Source organism: Marmota monax, unplaced genomic scaffold (genome assembly GCF_021218885.2).
Source record: "Marmota monax isolate L192 unplaced genomic scaffold, Marmota_monax_Labrador192_F-V1.1 WCK01_AAM20220418_F8-fsc00082, whole genome shotgun sequence".
NCBI lineage: Eukaryota > Metazoa > Chordata > Mammalia > Rodentia > Sciuridae > Marmota > Marmota monax.
In genome coordinates this window covers 8,346,655-8,363,208 of record NW_026695207.1, presented here as the reverse complement: position 1 = coordinate 8,363,208, position 16,554 = coordinate 8,346,655, and the positions used below count along the sequence as shown (strand labels likewise).

General features: G+C 67.7%; 7 non-coding genes across 7 annotated transcripts; all 7 read right to left on the bottom strand.

Moving 5' to 3' along the window:
* Positions 1–566: 566 nt before the first annotated feature.
* LOC124083667 (5S ribosomal RNA) lies at positions 567–685 on the bottom strand. The gene has a single exon (XR_006848864.1). It is a non-coding gene; the product is annotated as a 5S ribosomal RNA (ribosomal RNA).
* Positions 686–3,194: 2,509 nt separating this feature from the next.
* LOC124083666 (5S ribosomal RNA) lies at positions 3,195–3,313 on the bottom strand. The gene has a single exon (XR_006848863.1). It is a non-coding gene; the product is annotated as a 5S ribosomal RNA (ribosomal RNA).
* A 2,509-nt stretch (positions 3,314–5,822) lies between these two features.
* On the bottom strand, positions 5,823–5,941 carry LOC124083681 (5S ribosomal RNA). Its single transcript, XR_006848877.1, has one exon. It is a non-coding gene; the product is annotated as a 5S ribosomal RNA (ribosomal RNA).
* A 2,509-nt stretch (positions 5,942–8,450) lies between these two features.
* LOC124083680 (5S ribosomal RNA) lies at positions 8,451–8,569 on the bottom strand. Its single transcript, XR_006848876.1, has one exon. It is a non-coding gene; the product is annotated as a 5S ribosomal RNA (ribosomal RNA).
* A 2,509-nt stretch (positions 8,570–11,078) lies between these two features.
* LOC124083679 (5S ribosomal RNA) lies at positions 11,079–11,197 on the bottom strand. The gene has a single exon (XR_006848875.1). It is a non-coding gene; the product is annotated as a 5S ribosomal RNA (ribosomal RNA).
* A 2,509-nt stretch (positions 11,198–13,706) lies between these two features.
* Positions 13,707–13,825, bottom strand: LOC124083677 (5S ribosomal RNA). The gene has a single exon (XR_006848873.1). It is a non-coding gene; the product is annotated as a 5S ribosomal RNA (ribosomal RNA).
* Positions 13,826–16,332: 2,507 nt separating this feature from the next.
* On the bottom strand, positions 16,333–16,451 carry LOC124083665 (5S ribosomal RNA). Its single transcript, XR_006848862.1, has one exon. It is a non-coding gene; the product is annotated as a 5S ribosomal RNA (ribosomal RNA).
* Positions 16,452–16,554: the final 103 nt, after the last annotated feature.

The window sequence follows — 16,554 nt, the reverse complement described above, 5'->3', positions numbered from 1 at the left end:
GAGAGACAGAGAGAGACAGAGAGAGATGGGTGAAGAGACAGACTCAGGGGGACCCTCAGGGAGGAAGGCGGTGGGAAGGGAGGCAGAGACACAGGAGGGACCCGGCAGAGGAGTTGCCAAGAGAAGGACCCAGGGAGAGACGCTGGATGGACTCTCTCACTCCCAGGACCTGGGTGGCCAGGCTCTGCTGGTGTGGCAAGAAGGGGTGGAGGAGCGGCCCCTGCGGGTGGGCCCTGTGTTCTGGGGAAAAGCAGGTGTCCGCCCCCCCACCCCCCATCCGCGAGTGTGAGGGGTGGGGATCGGTCAGGGTGCACAGGGATGGCCGAGGCCTGGACCAGGCTCGGCTCCGCCGGGTCGCCTGGAGTGTCCTAGCGTCCCTGGAGAGAGCCAGGCCTGTGGGCCTCGCTGCAGGCGCCGGGCGCCGGAGGCCTGAAGGGACACCGGGAGCCCAGGGCTGCCCCTGCGCCCTACCCCCGTGGGCCCGGGGGTCACGGCCTGAGGCGGTCACGCACACTTTTCCTGGGCCACGCAAGAAAAGTGCGTGTGGGAAGGGAAGGGGGCGCAAAAGCCTACAGCACCCGGTATTCCCAGGCGGTCTCCCATCCAAGTACTAACCAGGCCCGACCCTGCTTAGCTTCCGAGATCAGACGAGATCGGGCGCGTTCAGGGTGGTATGGCCGTAGACGGCGAAGGCTGCCCCGGAACGCCTCAAGAGCCTGCGCCGCGTTCCACCGTTCAGCCCAGGGGCAGGGGCGGGCAGGGGAGGGCAGGGGAGCGGTGGAGGGGGCCAACACAGCGGGTGTTCGCAGGGGGCCTCCCTCGCCCCGCCCCGCCCCAGCACAGCCCAGCCCAGCCCGACTCAACTCAACTCCAGGCTGGCTTTCTCGCTCCGACCTGACTCCGTCCCCGCGGCGGCGCGGGGGTCCTGGGAGACTGGCCGGCTCTCCCCCTGGGGTCCTCGGGCCGGGTCGGGTCGGGGTGGAGTGGGCTGGGCGGGGCCGAGAGGGGCTGAGTCCCGCCTCCACCTCTGCCCCTCGGCACCTGGCTCCACCTACCGGGAGCCCCGCCCGGGCCTGGCTTCTGCCCCTCCTCGCCAAGCCCCAAGACCCCCGACCCCCGGCACCCGGCACCCGCACCGCCTCCCCACCCCGCCCTTCGCCTGGCCGAGAAGCCCCAGAGAATCCCCAGCCGCCGCCGCGCTACCCTAGCCTAGCCTAGCCTAGCCTAGCCGGGAGCCCAGAGAGCCAGGGGCCAAGACGCGAGCAGGCATCCCCGCCCCGCGCCGGACACGCCAGAGACCCTGACAGAGGCCCAGCGCCCCAGCTGGAAAGGCAGTGGGACTGGGCAATGGCGAGGGGCCGGCCACACACAACACCTGCGCGTGCCTAGCGCGTGGAGCCACGCTCAGGGAGGGAGGAGCACACGCAGGGACCCACAGACAACCGGGCAGCGGGTGGCCAGCCGGCTGTGGCCCGCTGGCTCCCAGTCAGTCAGTCAGTCAGTCACCGGGCCAGGCTCAGAAGTGCGCCGCTGGGGCCCCTGCCTCGCCCTCAGTTCCCCGTCCACTCTGCAAAGCAGCGCTTGGCCCACCCGCACCCGCACCCCCACCCCCACCCCACCCCACCCCACCACACTCTACCCCACCCCCGAGTGACTCCCTTGGGACTGAGTGCCAAGGTCGGAGGGCTCTGCGCCTTGCTTGGACGCGTCAAGGACCAGCACCTGTACAGCACCGCCCTGAGGAAGGGCACAGACCCCTCCGTCCATTTGTCCATGGGCGGTGCTCCCGGAAAGGACCGCCTGTGAAAGGAGCGCCCTGAGTCAAACCCCGTCAGAGCCCAGTGGACGGCCTCACCAGACGGGAAGCCCCCTCACCCGCAAGCCTTGCGGGGGGAGCAGTGGTTGCGGGGGGCGCGCGCCCACCGGGCCCTCGGGCCCTGCGTCGCGGCCAGGCGTCTCCAGGTGGACGGGTCCCCGCGACCAAAGGGGCCTCTGCCTCCCTGTCCCCACCGCCCGGGCTTCACCTCCCCTTGGCACGTGCTCCTCCCCGGCAACCCCCTGGCCCCGAACCACTTGCCTGCTCTGAAGGCTGCTTCCTCCTCTTCTCGGAGCACCTGCCCTCCTTGGACATCTGCTCTCTTGCTTGGCTCCCAGCGCAGCCTCTTAAGACCCTGTGGCCTCCTCGGCCTTCTCTCAGCCTCTGCTGAGCACACACCCTGAAGACGTGCAGGCACTTCAAGGGGGATGTCTGAATCCACTCTTACATCCACGGGAAGTTAGATGGGAGATGAGAGAACCTGTGATTGTCCAGTCTCCAGGCTACCATGGCCTCGGTGACTTGCAGACCAGAGTGAGGTGGCTGGGGTGGGACGGAGGAAGAGAGGGGTGAGTGTGTGTGTGTGTGTGTGTGTGTGAGAGAGAGAGAGAGAGAGAGACAGAGAGAGAGAGACAGAGACAGAGACAGACAGACAGAAGAGCCAAGGACAGAGACACACTGAGTGGGAGATGGAGACAGGAGGCCTCCTCACAGGCCAGTAGAGTCACAAAGGTGAAGGAGAGATGGATGAACAGAGAGATAGACAGAAAGACATCTGCTTCCAGTGTGTGTGTGTGTGGGGGGGGATTGGTGAGAGACAGAGAGAGACAGAGAGAGATGGGTGAAGAGACAGACTCAGGGGGACCCTCAGGGAGGAAGGCGGTGGGAAGGGAGGCAGAGACACAGGAGGGACCCGGCAGAGGAGTTGCCAAGAGAAGGACCCAGGGAGAGACGCTGGATGGACTCTCTCACTCCCAGGACCTGGGTGGCCAGGCTCTGCTGGTGTGGCAAGAAGGGGTGGAGGAGCGGCCCCTGCGGGTGGGCCCTGTGTTCTGGGGAAAAGCAGGTGTCCGCCCCCCCACCCCCCATCCGCGAGTGTGAGGGGTGGGGATCGGTCAGGGTGCACAGGGATGGCCGAGGCCTGGACCAGGCTCGGCTCCGCCGGGTCGCCTGGAGTGTCCTAGCGTCCCTGGAGAGAGCCAGGCCTGTGGGCCTCGCTGCAGGCGCCGGGCGCCGGAGGCCTGAAGGGACACCGGGAGCCCAGGGCTGCCCCTGCGCCCTACCCCCGTGGGCCCGGGGGTCACGGCCTGAGGCGGTCACGCACACTTTTCCTGGGCCACGCAAGAAAAGTGCGTGTGGGAAGGGAAGGGGGCGCAAAAGCCTACAGCACCCGGTATTCCCAGGCGGTCTCCCATCCAAGTACTAACCAGGCCCGACCCTGCTTAGCTTCCGAGATCAGACGAGATCGGGCGCGTTCAGGGTGGTATGGCCGTAGACGGCGAAGGCTGCCCCGGAACGCCTCAAGAGCCTGCGCCGCGTTCCACCGTTCAGCCCAGGGGCAGGGGCGGGCAGGGGAGGGCAGGGGAGCGGTGGAGGGGGCCAACACAGCGGGTGTTCGCAGGGGGCCTCCCTCGCCCCGCCCCGCCCCAGCACAGCCCAGCCCAGCCCGACTCAACTCAACTCCAGGCTGGCTTTCTCGCTCCGACCTGACTCCGTCCCCGCGGCGGCGCGGGGGTCCTGGGAGACTGGCCGGCTCTCCCCCTGGGGTCCTCGGGCCGGGTCGGGTCGGGGTGGAGTGGGCTGGGCGGGGCCGAGAGGGGCTGAGTCCCGCCTCCACCTCTGCCCCTCGGCACCTGGCTCCACCTACCGGGAGCCCCGCCCGGGCCTGGCTTCTGCCCCTCCTCGCCAAGCCCCAAGACCCCCGACCCCCGGCACCCGGCACCCGCACCGCCTCCCCACCCCGCCCTTCGCCTGGCCGAGAAGCCCCAGAGAATCCCCAGCCGCCGCCGCGCTACCCTAGCCTAGCCTAGCCTAGCCTAGCCGGGAGCCCAGAGAGCCAGGGGCCAAGACGCGAGCAGGCATCCCCGCCCCGCGCCGGACACGCCAGAGACCCTGACAGAGGCCCAGCGCCCCAGCTGGAAAGGCAGTGGGACTGGGCAATGGCGAGGGGCCGGCCACACACAACACCTGCGCGTGCCTAGCGCGTGGAGCCACGCTCAGGGAGGGAGGAGCACACGCAGGGACCCACAGACAACCGGGCAGCGGGTGGCCAGCCGGCTGTGGCCCGCTGGCTCCCAGTCAGTCAGTCAGTCAGTCACCGGGCCAGGCTCAGAAGTGCGCCGCTGGGGCCCCTGCCTCGCCCTCAGTTCCCCGTCCACTCTGCAAAGCAGCGCTTGGCCCACCCGCACCCGCACCCCCACCCCCACCCCACCCCACCCCACCACACTCTACCCCACCCCCGAGTGACTCCCTTGGGACTGAGTGCCAAGGTCGGAGGGCTCTGCGCCTTGCTTGGACGCGTCAAGGACCAGCACCTGTACAGCACCGCCCTGAGGAAGGGCACAGACCCCTCCGTCCATTTGTCCATGGGCGGTGCTCCCGGAAAGGACCGCCTGTGAAAGGAGCGCCCTGAGTCAAACCCCGTCAGAGCCCAGTGGACGGCCTCACCAGACGGGAAGCCCCCTCACCCGCAAGCCTTGCGGGGGGAGCAGTGGTTGCGGGGGGCGCGCGCCCACCGGGCCCTCGGGCCCTGCGTCGCGGCCAGGCGTCTCCAGGTGGACGGGTCCCCGCGACCAAAGGGGCCTCTGCCTCCCTGTCCCCACCGCCCGGGCTTCACCTCCCCTTGGCACGTGCTCCTCCCCGGCAACCCCCTGGCCCCGAACCACTTGCCTGCTCTGAAGGCTGCTTCCTCCTCTTCTCGGAGCACCTGCCCTCCTTGGACATCTGCTCTCTTGCTTGGCTCCCAGCGCAGCCTCTTAAGACCCTGTGGCCTCCTCGGCCTTCTCTCAGCCTCTGCTGAGCACACACCCTGAAGACGTGCAGGCACTTCAAGGGGGATGTCTGAATCCACTCTTACATCCACGGGAAGTTAGATGGGAGATGAGAGAACCTGTGATTGTCCAGTCTCCAGGCTACCATGGCCTCGGTGACTTGCAGACCAGAGTGAGGTGGCTGGGGTGGGACGGAGGAAGAGAGGGGTGAGTGTGTGTGTGTGTGTGTGTGTGAGAGAGAGAGAGAGAGAGAGAGACAGAGAGAGAGAGACAGAGACAGAGACAGACAGACAGAAGAGCCAAGGACAGAGACACACTGAGTGGGAGATGGAGACAGGAGGCCTCCTCACAGGCCAGTAGAGTCACAAAGGTGAAGGAGAGATGGATGAACAGAGAGATAGACAGAAAGACATCTGCTTCCAGTGTGTGTGTGTGTGGGGGGGGATTGGTGAGAGACAGAGAGAGACAGAGAGAGATGGGTGAAGAGACAGACTCAGGGGGACCCTCAGGGAGGAAGGCGGTGGGAAGGGAGGCAGAGACACAGGAGGGACCCGGCAGAGGAGTTGCCAAGAGAAGGACCCAGGGAGAGACGCTGGATGGACTCTCTCACTCCCAGGACCTGGGTGGCCAGGCTCTGCTGGTGTGGCAAGAAGGGGTGGAGGAGCGGCCCCTGCGGGTGGGCCCTGTGTTCTGGGGAAAAGCAGGTGTCCGCCCCCCCACCCCCCATCCGCGAGTGTGAGGGGTGGGGATCGGTCAGGGTGCACAGGGATGGCCGAGGCCTGGACCAGGCTCGGCTCCGCCGGGTCGCCTGGAGTGTCCTAGCGTCCCTGGAGAGAGCCAGGCCTGTGGGCCTCGCTGCAGGCGCCGGGCGCCGGAGGCCTGAAGGGACACCGGGAGCCCAGGGCTGCCCCTGCGCCCTACCCCCGTGGGCCCGGGGGTCACGGCCTGAGGCGGTCACGCACACTTTTCCTGGGCCACGCAAGAAAAGTGCGTGTGGGAAGGGAAGGGGGCGCAAAAGCCTACAGCACCCGGTATTCCCAGGCGGTCTCCCATCCAAGTACTAACCAGGCCCGACCCTGCTTAGCTTCCGAGATCAGACGAGATCGGGCGCGTTCAGGGTGGTATGGCCGTAGACGGCGAAGGCTGCCCCGGAACGCCTCAAGAGCCTGCGCCGCGTTCCACCGTTCAGCCCAGGGGCAGGGGCGGGCAGGGGAGGGCAGGGGAGCGGTGGAGGGGGCCAACACAGCGGGTGTTCGCAGGGGGCCTCCCTCGCCCCGCCCCGCCCCAGCACAGCCCAGCCCAGCCCGACTCAACTCAACTCCAGGCTGGCTTTCTCGCTCCGACCTGACTCCGTCCCCGCGGCGGCGCGGGGGTCCTGGGAGACTGGCCGGCTCTCCCCCTGGGGTCCTCGGGCCGGGTCGGGTCGGGGTGGAGTGGGCTGGGCGGGGCCGAGAGGGGCTGAGTCCCGCCTCCACCTCTGCCCCTCGGCACCTGGCTCCACCTACCGGGAGCCCCGCCCGGGCCTGGCTTCTGCCCCTCCTCGCCAAGCCCCAAGACCCCCGACCCCCGGCACCCGGCACCCGCACCGCCTCCCCACCCCGCCCTTCGCCTGGCCGAGAAGCCCCAGAGAATCCCCAGCCGCCGCCGCGCTACCCTAGCCTAGCCTAGCCTAGCCTAGCCGGGAGCCCAGAGAGCCAGGGGCCAAGACGCGAGCAGGCATCCCCGCCCCGCGCCGGACACGCCAGAGACCCTGACAGAGGCCCAGCGCCCCAGCTGGAAAGGCAGTGGGACTGGGCAATGGCGAGGGGCCGGCCACACACAACACCTGCGCGTGCCTAGCGCGTGGAGCCACGCTCAGGGAGGGAGGAGCACACGCAGGGACCCACAGACAACCGGGCAGCGGGTGGCCAGCCGGCTGTGGCCCGCTGGCTCCCAGTCAGTCAGTCAGTCAGTCACCGGGCCAGGCTCAGAAGTGCGCCGCTGGGGCCCCTGCCTCGCCCTCAGTTCCCCGTCCACTCTGCAAAGCAGCGCTTGGCCCACCCGCACCCGCACCCCCACCCCCACCCCACCCCACCCCACCACACTCTACCCCACCCCCGAGTGACTCCCTTGGGACTGAGTGCCAAGGTCGGAGGGCTCTGCGCCTTGCTTGGACGCGTCAAGGACCAGCACCTGTACAGCACCGCCCTGAGGAAGGGCACAGACCCCTCCGTCCATTTGTCCATGGGCGGTGCTCCCGGAAAGGACCGCCTGTGAAAGGAGCGCCCTGAGTCAAACCCCGTCAGAGCCCAGTGGACGGCCTCACCAGACGGGAAGCCCCCTCACCCGCAAGCCTTGCGGGGGGAGCAGTGGTTGCGGGGGGCGCGCGCCCACCGGGCCCTCGGGCCCTGCGTCGCGGCCAGGCGTCTCCAGGTGGACGGGTCCCCGCGACCAAAGGGGCCTCTGCCTCCCTGTCCCCACCGCCCGGGCTTCACCTCCCCTTGGCACGTGCTCCTCCCCGGCAACCCCCTGGCCCCGAACCACTTGCCTGCTCTGAAGGCTGCTTCCTCCTCTTCTCGGAGCACCTGCCCTCCTTGGACATCTGCTCTCTTGCTTGGCTCCCAGCGCAGCCTCTTAAGACCCTGTGGCCTCCTCGGCCTTCTCTCAGCCTCTGCTGAGCACACACCCTGAAGACGTGCAGGCACTTCAAGGGGGATGTCTGAATCCACTCTTACATCCACGGGAAGTTAGATGGGAGATGAGAGAACCTGTGATTGTCCAGTCTCCAGGCTACCATGGCCTCGGTGACTTGCAGACCAGAGTGAGGTGGCTGGGGTGGGACGGAGGAAGAGAGGGGTGAGTGTGTGTGTGTGTGTGTGTGTGTGAGAGAGAGAGAGAGAGAGAGACAGAGAGAGAGAGACAGAGACAGAGACAGACAGACAGAAGAGCCAAGGACAGAGACACACTGAGTGGGAGATGGAGACAGGAGGCCTCCTCACAGGCCAGTAGAGTCACAAAGGTGAAGGAGAGATGGATGAACAGAGAGATAGACAGAAAGACATCTGCTTCCAGTGTGTGTGTGTGTGGGGGGGGATTGGTGAGAGACAGAGAGAGACAGAGAGAGATGGGTGAAGAGACAGACTCAGGGGGACCCTCAGGGAGGAAGGCGGTGGGAAGGGAGGCAGAGACACAGGAGGGACCCGGCAGAGGAGTTGCCAAGAGAAGGACCCAGGGAGAGACGCTGGATGGACTCTCTCACTCCCAGGACCTGGGTGGCCAGGCTCTGCTGGTGTGGCAAGAAGGGGTGGAGGAGCGGCCCCTGCGGGTGGGCCCTGTGTTCTGGGGAAAAGCAGGTGTCCGCCCCCCCACCCCCCATCCGCGAGTGTGAGGGGTGGGGATCGGTCAGGGTGCACAGGGATGGCCGAGGCCTGGACCAGGCTCGGCTCCGCCGGGTCGCCTGGAGTGTCCTAGCGTCCCTGGAGAGAGCCAGGCCTGTGGGCCTCGCTGCAGGCGCCGGGCGCCGGAGGCCTGAAGGGACACCGGGAGCCCAGGGCTGCCCCTGCGCCCTACCCCCGTGGGCCCGGGGGTCACGGCCTGAGGCGGTCACGCACACTTTTCCTGGGCCACGCAAGAAAAGTGCGTGTGGGAAGGGAAGGGGGCGCAAAAGCCTACAGCACCCGGTATTCCCAGGCGGTCTCCCATCCAAGTACTAACCAGGCCCGACCCTGCTTAGCTTCCGAGATCAGACGAGATCGGGCGCGTTCAGGGTGGTATGGCCGTAGACGGCGAAGGCTGCCCCGGAACGCCTCAAGAGCCTGCGCCGCGTTCCACCGTTCAGCCCAGGGGCAGGGGCGGGCAGGGGAGGGCAGGGGAGCGGTGGAGGGGGCCAACACAGCGGGTGTTCGCAGGGGGCCTCCCTCGCCCCGCCCCGCCCCAGCACAGCCCAGCCCAGCCCGACTCAACTCAACTCCAGGCTGGCTTTCTCGCTCCGACCTGACTCCGTCCCCGCGGCGGCGCGGGGGTCCTGGGAGACTGGCCGGCTCTCCCCCTGGGGTCCTCGGGCCGGGTCGGGTCGGGGTGGAGTGGGCTGGGCGGGGCCGAGAGGGGCTGAGTCCCGCCTCCACCTCTGCCCCTCGGCACCTGGCTCCACCTACCGGGAGCCCCGCCCGGGCCTGGCTTCTGCCCCTCCTCGCCAAGCCCCAAGACCCCCGACCCCCGGCACCCGGCACCCGCACCGCCTCCCCACCCCGCCCTTCGCCTGGCCGAGAAGCCCCAGAGAATCCCCAGCCGCCGCCGCGCTACCCTAGCCTAGCCTAGCCTAGCCTAGCCGGGAGCCCAGAGAGCCAGGGGCCAAGACGCGAGCAGGCATCCCCGCCCCGCGCCGGACACGCCAGAGACCCTGACAGAGGCCCAGCGCCCCAGCTGGAAAGGCAGTGGGACTGGGCAATGGCGAGGGGCCGGCCACACACAACACCTGCGCGTGCCTAGCGCGTGGAGCCACGCTCAGGGAGGGAGGAGCACACGCAGGGACCCACAGACAACCGGGCAGCGGGTGGCCAGCCGGCTGTGGCCCGCTGGCTCCCAGTCAGTCAGTCAGTCAGTCACCGGGCCAGGCTCAGAAGTGCGCCGCTGGGGCCCCTGCCTCGCCCTCAGTTCCCCGTCCACTCTGCAAAGCAGCGCTTGGCCCACCCGCACCCGCACCCCCACCCCCACCCCACCCCACCCCACCACACTCTACCCCACCCCCGAGTGACTCCCTTGGGACTGAGTGCCAAGGTCGGAGGGCTCTGCGCCTTGCTTGGACGCGTCAAGGACCAGCACCTGTACAGCACCGCCCTGAGGAAGGGCACAGACCCCTCCGTCCATTTGTCCATGGGCGGTGCTCCCGGAAAGGACCGCCTGTGAAAGGAGCGCCCTGAGTCAAACCCCGTCAGAGCCCAGTGGACGGCCTCACCAGACGGGAAGCCCCCTCACCCGCAAGCCTTGCGGGGGGAGCAGTGGTTGCGGGGGGCGCGCGCCCACCGGGCCCTCGGGCCCTGCGTCGCGGCCAGGCGTCTCCAGGTGGACGGGTCCCCGCGACCAAAGGGGCCTCTGCCTCCCTGTCCCCACCGCCCGGGCTTCACCTCCCCTTGGCACGTGCTCCTCCCCGGCAACCCCCTGGCCCCGAACCACTTGCCTGCTCTGAAGGCTGCTTCCTCCTCTTCTCGGAGCACCTGCCCTCCTTGGACATCTGCTCTCTTGCTTGGCTCCCAGCGCAGCCTCTTAAGACCCTGTGGCCTCCTCGGCCTTCTCTCAGCCTCTGCTGAGCACACACCCTGAAGACGTGCAGGCACTTCAAGGGGGATGTCTGAATCCACTCTTACATCCACGGGAAGTTAGATGGGAGATGAGAGAACCTGTGATTGTCCAGTCTCCAGGCTACCATGGCCTCGGTGACTTGCAGACCAGAGTGAGGTGGCTGGGGTGGGACGGAGGAAGAGAGGGGTGAGTGTGTGTGTGTGTGTGTGTGTGAGAGAGAGAGAGAGAGAGAGAGACAGAGAGAGAGAGACAGAGACAGAGACAGACAGACAGAAGAGCCAAGGACAGAGACACACTGAGTGGGAGATGGAGACAGGAGGCCTCCTCACAGGCCAGTAGAGTCACAAAGGTGAAGGAGAGATGGATGAACAGAGAGATAGACAGAAAGACATCTGCTTCCAGTGTGTGTGTGTGTGGGGGGGGATTGGTGAGAGACAGAGAGAGACAGAGAGAGATGGGTGAAGAGACAGACTCAGGGGGACCCTCAGGGAGGAAGGCGGTGGGAAGGGAGGCAGAGACACAGGAGGGACCCGGCAGAGGAGTTGCCAAGAGAAGGACCCAGGGAGAGACGCTGGATGGACTCTCTCACTCCCAGGACCTGGGTGGCCAGGCTCTGCTGGTGTGGCAAGAAGGGGTGGAGGAGCGGCCCCTGCGGGTGGGCCCTGTGTTCTGGGGAAAAGCAGGTGTCCGCCCCCCCACCCCCCATCCGCGAGTGTGAGGGGTGGGGATCGGTCAGGGTGCACAGGGATGGCCGAGGCCTGGACCAGGCTCGGCTCCGCCGGGTCGCCTGGAGTGTCCTAGCGTCCCTGGAGAGAGCCAGGCCTGTGGGCCTCGCTGCAGGCGCCGGGCGCCGGAGGCCTGAAGGGACACCGGGAGCCCAGGGCTGCCCCTGCGCCCTACCCCCGTGGGCCCGGGGGTCACGGCCTGAGGCGGTCACGCACACTTTTCCTGGGCCACGCAAGAAAAGTGCGTGTGGGAAGGGAAGGGGGCGCAAAAGCCTACAGCACCCGGTATTCCCAGGCGGTCTCCCATCCAAGTACTAACCAGGCCCGACCCTGCTTAGCTTCCGAGATCAGACGAGATCGGGCGCGTTCAGGGTGGTATGGCCGTAGACGGCGAAGGCTGCCCCGGAACGCCTCAAGAGCCTGCGCCGCGTTCCACCGTTCAGCCCAGGGGCAGGGGCGGGCAGGGGAGGGCAGGGGAGCGGTGGAGGGGGCCAACACAGCGGGTGTTCGCAGGGGGCCTCCCTCGCCCCGCCCCGCCCCAGCACAGCCCAGCCCAGCCCGACTCAACTCAACTCCAGGCTGGCTTTCTCGCTCCGACCTGACTCCGTCCCCGCGGCGGCGCGGGGGTCCTGGGAGACTGGCCGGCTCTCCCCCTGGGGTCCTCGGGCCGGGTCGGGTCGGGGTGGAGTGGGCTGGGCGGGGCCGAGAGGGGCTGAGTCCCGCCTCCACCTCTGCCCCTCGGCACCTGGCTCCACCTACCGGGAGCCCCGCCCGGGCCTGGCTTCTGCCCCTCCTCGCCAAGCCCCAAGACCCCCGACCCCCGGCACCCGGCACCCGCACCGCCTCCCCACCCCGCCCTTCGCCTGGCCGAGAAGCCCCAGAGAATCCCCAGCCGCCGCCGCGCTACCCTAGCCTAGCCTAGCCTAGCCTAGCCGGGAGCCCAGAGAGCCAGGGGCCAAGACGCGAGCAGGCATCCCCGCCCCGCGCCGGACACGCCAGAGACCCTGACAGAGGCCCAGCGCCCCAGCTGGAAAGGCAGTGGGACTGGGCAATGGCGAGGGGCCGGCCACACACAACACCTGCGCGTGCCTAGCGCGTGGAGCCACGCTCAGGGAGGGAGGAGCACACGCAGGGACCCACAGACAACCGGGCAGCGGGTGGCCAGCCGGCTGTGGCCCGCTGGCTCCCAGTCAGTCAGTCAGTCAGTCACCGGGCCAGGCTCAGAAGTGCGCCGCTGGGGCCCCTGCCTCGCCCTCAGTTCCCCGTCCACTCTGCAAAGCAGCGCTTGGCCCACCCGCACCCGCACCCCCACCCCCACCCCACCCCACCCCACCACACTCTACCCCACCCCCGAGTGACTCCCTTGGGACTGAGTGCCAAGGTCGGAGGGCTCTGCGCCTTGCTTGGACGCGTCAAGGACCAGCACCTGTACAGCACCGCCCTGAGGAAGGGCACAGACCCCTCCGTCCATTTGTCCATGGGCGGTGCTCCCGGAAAGGACCGCCTGTGAAAGGAGCGCCCTGAGTCAAACCCCGTCAGAGCCCAGTGGACGGCCTCACCAGACGGGAAGCCCCCTCACCCGCAAGCCTTGCGGGGGGAGCAGTGGTTGCGGGGGGCGCGCGCCCACCGGGCCCTCGGGCCCTGCGTCGCGGCCAGGCGTCTCCAGGTGGACGGGTCCCCGCGACCAAAGGGGCCTCTGCCTCCCTGTCCCCACCGCCCGGGCTTCACCTCCCCTTGGCACGTGCTCCTCCCCGGCAACCCCCTGGCCCCGAACCACTTGCCTGCTCTGAAGGCTGCTTCCTCCTCTTCTCGGAGCACCTGCCCTCCTTGGACATCTGCTCTCTTGCTTGGCTCCCAGCGCAGCCTCTTAAGACCCTGTGGCCTCCTCGGCCTTCTCTCAGCCTCTGCTGAGCACACACCCTGAAGACGTGCAGGCACTTCAAGGGGGATGTCTGAATCCACTCTTACATCCACGGGAAGTTAGATGGGAGATGAGAGAACCTGTGATTGTCCAGTCTCCAGGCTACCATGGCCTCGGTGACTTGCAGACCAGAGTGAGGTGGCTGGGGTGGGACGGAGGAAGAGAGGGGTGAGTGTGTGTGTGTGTGTGTGTGTGAGAGAGAGAGAGAGAGAGAGAGACAGAGAGAGAGAGACAGAGACAGAGACAGACAGACAGAAGAGCCAAGGACAGAGACACACTGAGTGGGAGATGGAGACAGGAGGCCTCCTCACAGGCCAGTAGAGTCACAAAGGTGAAGGAGAGATGGATGAACAGAGAGATAGACAGAAAGACATCTGCTTCCAGTGTGTGTGTGTGTGGGGGGGGATTGGTGAGAGACAGAGAGAGACAGAGAGAGATGGGTGAAGAGACAGACTCAGGGGGACCCTCAGGGAGGAAGGCGGTGGGAAGGGAGGCAGAGACACAGGAGGGACCCGGCAGAGGAGTTGCCAAGAGAAGGACCCAGGGAGAGACGCTGGATGGACTCTCTCACTCCCAGGACCTGGGTGGCCAGGCTCTGCTGGTGTGGCAAGAAGGGGTGGAGGAGCGGCCCCTGCGGGTGGGCCCTGTGTTCTGGGGAAAAGCAGGTGTCCGCCCCCCCACCCCCCATCCGCGAGTGTGAGGGGTGGGGATCGGTCAGGGTGCACAGGGATGGCCGAGGCCTGGACCAGGCTCGGCTCCGCCGGGTCGCCTGGAGTGTCCTAGCGTCCCTGGAGAGAGCCAGGCCTGTGGGCCTCGCTGCAGGCGCCGGGCGCCGGAGGCCTGAAGGGACACCGGGAGCCCAGGGCTGCCCCTGCGCCCTACCCCCGTGGGCCCGGGGGTCACGGCCTGAGGCGGTCACGCACACTTTTCCTGGGCCACGCAAGAAAAGTGCGTGTGGGAAGGGAAGGGGGCGCAAAAGCCTACAGCACCCGGTATTCCCAGGCGGTCTCCCATCCAAGTACTAACCAGGCCCGACCCTGCTTAGCTTCCGAGATCAGACGAGATCGGGCGCGTTCAGGGTGGTATGGCCGTAGACGGCGAAGGCTGCCCCGGAACGCCTCAAGAGCCTGCGCCGCGTTCCACCGTTCAGCCCAGGGGCAGGGGCGGGCAGGGGAGGGCAGGGGAGCGGTGGAGGGGGCCAACACAGCGGGTGTTCGCAGGGGGCCTCCCTCGCCCCGCCCCGCCCCAGCACAGCCCAGCCCAGCCCGACTCAACTCAACTCCAGGCTGGCTTTCTCGCTCCGACCTGACTCCGTCCCCGCGGCGGCGCGGGGGTCCTGGGAGACTGGCCGGCTCTCCCCCTGGGGTCCTCGGGCCGGGTCGGGTCGGGGTGGAGTGGGCTGGGCGGGGCCGAGAGGGGCTGAGTCCCGCCTCCACCTCTGCCCCTCGGCACCTGGCTCCACCTACCGGGAGCCCCGCCCGGGCCTGGCTTCTGCCCCTCCTCGCCAAGCCCCAAGACCCCCGACCCCCGGCACCCGGCACCCGCACCGCCTCCCCACCCCGCCCTTCGCCTGGCCGAGAAGCCCCAGAGAATCCCCAGCCGCCGCCGCGCTACCCTAGCCTAGCCTAGCCTAGCCTAGCCGGGAGCCCAGAGAGCCAGGGGCCAAGACGCGAGCAGGCATCCCCGCCCCGCGCCGGACACGCCAGAGACCCTGACAGAGGCCCAGCGCCCCAGCTGGAAAGGCAGTGGGACTGGGCAATGGCGAGGGGCCGGCCACACACAACACCTGCGCGTGCCTAGCGCGTGGAGCCACGCTCAGGGAGGGAGGAGCACACGCAGGGACCCACAGACAACCGGGCAGCGGGTGGCCAGCCGGCTGTGGCCCGCTGGCTCCCAGTCAGTCAGTCAGTCAGTCACCGGGCCAGGCTCAGAAGTGCGCCGCTGGGGCCCCTGCCTCGCCCTCAGTTCCCCGTCCACTCTGCAAAGCAGCGCTTGGCCCACCCGCACCCGCACCCCCACCCCCACCCCACCCCACCCCACCACACTCTACCCCACCCCCGAGTGACTCCCTTGGGACTGAGTGCCAAGGTCGGAGGGCTCTGCGCCTTGCTTGGACGCGTCAAGGACCAGCACCTGTACAGCACCGCCCTGAGGAAGGGCACAGACCCCTCCGTCCATTTGTCCATGGGCGGTGCTCCCGGAAAGGACCGCCTGTGAAAGGAGCGCCCTGAGTCAAACCCCGTCAGAGCCCAGTGGACGGCCTCACCAGACGGGAAGCCCCCTCACCCGCAAGCCTTGCGGGGGGAGCAGTGGTTGCGGGGGGCGCGCGCCCACCGGGCCCTCGGGCCCTGCGTCGCGGCCAGGCGTCTCCAGGTGGACGGGTCCCCGCGACCAAAGGGGCCTCTGCCTCCCTGTCCCCACCGCCCGGGCTTCACCTCCCCTTGGCACGTGCTCCTCCCCGGCAACCCCCTGGCCCCGAACCACTTGCCTGCTCTGAAGGCTGCTTCCTCCTCTTCTCGGAGCACCTGCCCTCCTTGGACATCTGCTCTCTTGCTTGGCTCCCAGCGCAGCCTCTTAAGACCCTGTGGCCTCCTCGGCCTTCTCTCAGCCTCTGCTGAGCACACACCCTGAAGACGTGCAGGCACTTCAAGGGGGATGTCTGAATCCACTCTTACATCCACGGGAAGTTAGATGGGAGATGAGAGAACCTGTGATTGTCCAGTCTCCAGGCTACCATGGCCTCGGTGACTTGCAGACCAGAGTGAGGTGGCTGGGGTGGGACGGAGGAAGAGAGGGGTGAGTGTGTGTGTGTGTGTGTGTGTGAGAGAGAGAGAGAGAGAGAGACAGAGAGAGAGAGACAGAGACAGAGACAGACAGACAGAAGAGCCAAGGACAGAGACACACTGAGTGGGAGATGGAGACAGGAGGCCTCCTCACAGGCCAGTAGAGTCACAAAGGTGAAGGAGAGATGGATGAACAGAGAGATAGACAGAAAGACATCTGCTTCCAGTGTGTGTGTGTGTGGGGGGGGATTGGTGAGAGACAGAGAGAGACAGAGAGAGATGGGTGAAGAGACAGACTCAGGGGGACCCTCAGGGAGGAAGGCGGTGGGAAGGGAGGCAGAGACACAGGAGGGACCCGGCAGAGGAGTTGCCAAGAGAAGGACCCAGGGAGAGACGCTGGATGGACTCTCTCACTCCCAGGACCTGGGTGGCCAGGCTCTGCTGGTGTGGCAAGAAGGGGTGGAGGAGCGGCCCCTGCGGGTGGGCCCTGTGTTCTGGGGAAAAGCAGGTGTCCGCCCCCCCACCCCCCATCCGCGAGTGTGAGGGGTGGGGATCGGTCAGGGTGCACAGGGATGGCCGAGGCCTGGACCAGGCTCGGCTCCGCCGGGTCGCCTGGAGTGTCCTAGCGTCCCTGGAGAGAGCCAGGCCTGTGGGCCTCGCTGCAGGCGCCGGGCGCCGGAGGCCTGAAGGGACACCGGGAGCCCAGGGCTGCCCCTGCGCCCTACCCCCGTGGGCCCGGGGGTCACGGCCTGAGGCGGTCACGCACACTTTTCCTGGGCCACGCAAGAAAAGTGCGTGTGGGAAGGGAAGGGGGCGCAAAAGCCTACAGCACCCGGTATTCCCAGGCGGTCTCCCATCCAAGTACTAACCAGGCCCGACCCTGCTTAGCTTCCGAGATCAGACGAGATCGGGCGCGTTCAGGGTGGTATGGCCGTAGACGGCGAAGGCTGCCCCGGAACGCCTCAAGAGCCTGCGCCGCGTTCCACCGTTCAGCCCAGGGGCAGGGGCGGGCAGGGGAGGGCAGGGGAGGGCAGGGGAGCGG